This window comes from Peromyscus maniculatus, chromosome 6 (genome assembly GCF_049852395.1).
Source record: "Peromyscus maniculatus bairdii isolate BWxNUB_F1_BW_parent chromosome 6, HU_Pman_BW_mat_3.1, whole genome shotgun sequence".
Lineage (NCBI taxonomy): Eukaryota > Metazoa > Chordata > Mammalia > Rodentia > Cricetidae > Peromyscus > Peromyscus maniculatus.
Window position 1 is genome coordinate 49,903,602 of NC_134857.1, and position 6,000 is coordinate 49,909,601.

Consider the following 6,000-nt stretch of genomic DNA (forward strand, 5'->3'; position numbering starts at 1 on the left):
TACTTAGGAAGCCCCTCATGGGCCCACGGGTGCTCTACCTCCCCCCCCCCAGTCTCCTTTGCTAAGCCCCAGCCTTAGGCCAGGGAGGTGTGGATAGTGGGATCTTTTCTGTCTCCCTCTGTGTATGTTCAGATGGCGGCATGTGGGGAGGACTTTACAAGCCCCACCAACTCCCTGTTAGAGTCCTCAGTTGTCCCTTTCTGTGACTTTCCCCAACAAGGGTTCCAGCATCGAGTTACTGAAGCCCTGGCCTCCCCTTTACACTCACCACCAGCCTTAGACTTCCCCTGGCAACTGGCAGGAAGTGGGTTCACTTGAAGAATAACTCAGATAATTTAGACTCTGACCAACTCTAGCTGGTCCTCACAGTCCAGGAACCGCTCTCAGCTTCTAGTCTGCTCCTGGCCAGCTTCCAGAGGTGAGCCCTGAGATCCTCAGTGACAATATTGTCTGGTTTTGTCATTGCGAGAGATGATTCACTGACTTGTTCCATGCCAACGGATGTCTGCAATCTAAGTTTCGTGATAAGAAGCTCTCCTTTGTACTGGCTGGCTTTGTGTGTCAACTTGACACAAGCTAGAGTCATCAGAGGAAGGAACCTCAGTTGAGGAAATGCCTCCATGAGATCCAGCTGTAAGGCATTTTCTCATTTAGTGATCAATGGGGGAGGGCCCATCCCATGGCGGGTGGTGCCATCCCTGGGCTGCTGGTCCTGGGTTCTATAAGAAGGCTGGCTGAGCAAGGCATGAGAAACAACCCAGTAAGCAGCACCCCTCCAGGGCCTCTGCATCAGCTCCTGCCTCTGGGACCCTGTCCTGCTTGAGTTCCTGTCCTGACTTCCTTTGATGATGAACAGCAATGCTGAAGTATAAGCCTAATAAACCCCTTCCTCCCCAACTGGCTTTTTGGTCACGGTGTTTTGTCGCAGCAATAGAAACCCTAAGACAATGTCAGCTTTGATCCTTGATTTTCAGAACATTCTCCTGAGATTTCTTGGCAGGGAGAGTGGGGCCTCAGGGACACTGTGCCAGACCTGTAAATCCGATGTCTGAGCATCACTCAGCAATGATGATGGGCAAGATGAGCTCCATGGGACAAAAGAAATAGCAGTGGAAAATATGCATGACGTTTAGCTGGAGAGAGGGCTTGGCAGGTAAGAGAGTGACTTGCTCTTGCCGTGGACCCTAGTTCAGTTGCCACGGTGGGAAGCCCAAGACCACCTGTAATTCCTGCTGGTGGAGGAACTGATTCCACTGCTTCTGGTCTCTGTGGACATTGCATTCACGTGTACACACCCATGCACATACACAGAACTGTCAAACAATAAAAATAGACATATTTTCTTAAAATGTGCATGGTGTATTTACAGGGTAGATACTAATCTCTTCTAGTAGATTAAAAGCTAAAACCTAAAGCCTGTCTCATCCCAACAGAATCTTGACATGAAGTCCTTTAGACAAAGGATAACTGCATATGGAATTGTATACAATTAGAATCCTGAGACAGAGCTGAAGGACCAAAAAGACTTTATTGTTGGAGACTGGCATACTGTATTTGAAGCAATGTAACAAATTCAATGTTTCTCTTATATCCAGAGAGAAGGATTCCTTGATGACTATACCAAAATGGCTGCACATAAGAACAAGGACATATTAGCTTGGTGCCCAGGATCTGGAGCCAAACTCCCTCAGATTGAATCCTTGCCCCCACGCACACCCTTTCTCTGTGCTGTCTGAACCCTTGGGCAACTTTCCTAAAGCTTCTTTTGCCTTGCCTGTCACAGGTGTACAATGAGTAAGAGAGTGTGATTAATAAAAGCTTTCCCTAGAGGGTTTGGTTCATGTGGAACTTCTTAGAATTGTGCCTGACCTATAATATGAGTTTAATAAATGTTAGTTCTCATTAATGTCTGTACTCATCACTGTTTCTAGGGTTCCTCGGTGTATCCCTGGTGAGAAACCATTGGCCAAACAAATCCTCTGGTCAGCCCTGGAGCACAGCAAGGAAGCAGAAGGAGCAGACTGGAAAGTTGATCTGCTTCCAGATGTAGACTGGTACCCCATGAAGTTAGAGTGAATCTGTTCCAACGGCCCTTCCCATTATACTCCTCAGATACACGTTTGAAAGAACCATCTCACCTCCTCCACTATCCTTCCCCCCAAGGCCATCTGCCCCCCTTGTTCCTGGGTCTCAGGTCTCCTGACCAGATACCACTCCTTTCCGCTGAGCGTCCAAGAATCAAAGGTCTCCTGGCTTAGGTGTACCCAGCCTTTCTATTCAGGTCTTGTAGCCAAGCCCCTGCCCAGGCAGCTCAGTGGGTTTGTTAGCTTGCCAAAGCTCACGTGACTCCCTGGGAGATGAGTACATGTTTGAATTTGGGAAGCCTAATAATGGCCTATGCTTGCGAAGATAATACTTGGGAGCCCCAGAATCTTCCCAAGACCTCACAGATCTGCTTTTCTAATCATCTGAATGAACCAGCCAGTTAAAAACAAAAAGCCCATATATTCCCATACTCTTTATCTGGAGAAAAACTATGATTACTCAGTAGCTGGCTATAATTCTTACTTAGGGATGCATTAGCTACTACAGGATATTTTAAATAACTCTTCATCATGTATTTATAAATACATGCCAATCCCATTTGACAGACTGAAACATACAAAACATACTAACAGCCCTTATCACACTGGATCTTGTGTTCATGTGATAGGACATAAACTAGATCTATGCCCTATATATTTACTTGATGAGATCAAGACTCAGGGCTAGGGCAATGGTGCAGTGGGTAAGAGATTTTGTTCTGCACATGAACCCGAGTTGTAATCCATAGCACCCAGGTAAAAAGCCAAATATGGTTGTATGTGCCTGTAACCCAAGCTTTGAGGGGTGGAGATAAGAGCTTGCTGCCAGCCAGCCTAACCAAAAATGGAGAGCTCCTGCTTCAGTGACAGATTCTGTTTTAAGGCAATAAGGTGGAGAGTAATAGAGGAAGGCACTGGAAAGACCACCTGGCCTTGGCACAGGTGCCCAGGGGCACACTCACGAGCACACTCTCATGAGCACACACCAAGATTAAGACAATCAAACCAAAACAAAACAAAGAATAGCAGTGCAGTGGGAAGGCAATGGGTGAGGCGGTCTACAGTGCAGCCAGTGAGCACAGACTACCAAAATTCAGACATCCTCATCTCCCAGGCAGCTGTGTGAATCAAAGCACCAAGCCTACTCCTCCATGCGGAAAACAGGGTTAATAATAATATCTGTCTCCTGGAGTTGTTTTAAGAAATGGAAGACATGTGGGCAGTATACTTAGAACAGTGCTCTGTACATTACTGATGCTTCTAATCTTTAGCTATTGTTTTACTTATTATTATTTACAAGTCAGGTCCACTTGTCCCATCTGCTGATGCATTGAACTCAAATTGGCCACAAGAACTTAACACTAAATGGCTTTAATCTTTAAGATACACGCCCACTTTATTCTTACTCAAGAAGGTAAGTTACAGGGCAGTCAATGTTTTCAATACAATTTGTCCTTTTGATAACAAAAGAAAAGGAAGGATTTTCCAATATTACTTCGCTCAAATAAATGTTCAGGAAGAACAGGGCTCCCTCCTTTCGGGGGACTCTAACTTGTGTCAAGTTGACATAAAACTAGCCAGCACAGTCAGTAACTGAATTTTGACAAAGGAGAAAGATAAGACTTACGGGAGAAGCTGATGTTTCCCCTCATTTCCCCCTTTAAAAAAATAAGAGAGGCAGCTTAACAAACAACCCTGCTCTTCAGGATTAAATTGCATCCTTTTATGCAACAATTCAGTCAACAAGCGCTTCCTGATGCTTGCACAGCACGTGCTAGGCCATGCAAGGATGAGGTACGGCGGAGAAGAGCAGGCATGCTCCTATTCTCCTAGGACAGACATCTTGTGAAGAAAAATAAAGTAAGTCTGAAAGCATTTTTAATAAATTGTAAAAGAATTGAATAATGCTGTGGCAAAATAAATAAGCAAATAAACTGAAGGCCGGTGATCCAGCTTAGTGGGAAAGTGCTTGTCTGGCTTGTGCATCACTGTGGGTTTATTCTCTAGCAGCACACACACACACACACACACACACACACACACACACACACACATTTCTGACCTGAGACACAGGTGTTTTTAGCATTTGCTTACATGAGGAAGGCTAGAGCGGTAGGTTCCAAGATGAAAAGTAATTATGATAGTAACCAATGGGGACGCCTATGAAACGCTGTCCTGGGGGACCCCTACACACAGTGAGCATGTCACTCTTAGCCCTCTTCCTGACTTGCCTGAAACACATCCACCACTTCACAGTGCTACTGAGGCAAAACACAAACAACTTAGTGTGGGATTCCAAGTGCTCCCTGGTTTGGGGCCCGCTGTGATCCCCCAGACAAATCTATTTCCTACGCACAGGCATCCCTCCTTCCATAACAGTATTATCAGCTTTTCGGTCCCACAGTTTGACTTTCCTTGAGTATCCTCTTCTTCACTCACACCCTTAGACTTTCAAACCCTTTCTCTGCCATGTCTTTCCTCCCACACCCGCCTGCTGAACTTGGTATAACTCAGTGTGACAGGAATGCCTCCTCTCAGAAGCCTGCCTCCCTGTTTTTCTTCTTTCTTTCCTCCATCCCAGCTTCCGTCCCTGGCTCCACGCGGAGTGGGATATGCTTTCTAATTGAGGTAGGGGAGTATTGATTTGGAATAAGTACCATTGCCAAGGCTCAAAGTGTGAACACATCAGTCAGTAGCTGGAAGGTTTTCAAGGTCAGGACTCTTCCTCAGCCTCTATGTCTTAGGATTCAGGTGCATGGTGTCTTCAGCAAGACGGTCTTACCCGCAAGAGCATTGGCAAGAGCATTCCACATTTGGGGGAGATCCATTGAATCCTACTACCCAACCACTCAAAAAGCCCATACCTGTGACCGGACTTTTTATTTGGCAGCCAATGATGGCTGGGGGAGGTGCTATCGGGCCCGCTCCCCAGCTCACCCCACTACGAATCATTCCATTCACCCCACCCTTTTACATACGTGGATATTTCAGGAAGTTTCTACTGTAGTAGATAGAAAACTTCAACGTTGCTAAGCCTGACGTGAAGGGCAGCGCAGCAATGGCATTCAGAGGAAGTACAAAGAGGAAGGACAGACTTTGAGGTGAATGTAAGTTGACAGCGTTCATCAATTTGAGCAGTGATTGATAGTTATGGCATCTGACTGGGCTGTGTCTAAGGAAACGCAGCAGGGCTCGCTGAAGCGCAGCTCTGGGGAAAGGAAGGGAGAGACTCCTCACTCAAGCTGGCCCCCTGAGGACAGGCTCACTTTCTGTATCCAACCCCAGAGGGAACCAGAAGCAGGCCTCAAGGAAGAAGTCTGAGGAGAAGATGAGTGTTTCACAAAAGAGAGAAAACGTGTTCCCACTTTCTTTTGGTGCCTGGGCAGGTTTGAACAGCAACTCCTAAGCATGGGGCCATTTCACCAGGAAAAGCATTACCTAGTTATTTTCACAAACCACCCTGAAGGTCTCATTCTTCCAAGCCAGTGGTTTAGAACCCCCAGAGGGCTAGGTGGAATGGTGAGTCACAGAAGGCGGAGTCCTGTGAGCAGGCCCCTGGGTGGTGGTGGTGGGGGGGGGCATTGCTCCTGAAGTCCTGGCGCTGCACTGATTGTGGATGCCCAAGTGAGGAGGGGTGCCTGCTCAGGTCAGGTGGCGGAAAACTGGTTACCTCACAAAGAGGGAAGCTACAGATCCCACAAATGTGAACTGCGGGTCTGTGAATGGAGTCAGGGGAGTGAGCAGCCTCCTGCTGCTCAGGAACTGGGGCTTCACATGGCAGGTCTCCGGGATAGACAGGACCATGGCCGCAGTGGACTCTAACCTGTGTTCCACCTCCAGAGGGGCTTCAGAGAAAAGAGAGGACTTGATGTTTGGAAGCTCACATTAGGCCTTTCAGAGACAACTTGACAAATAG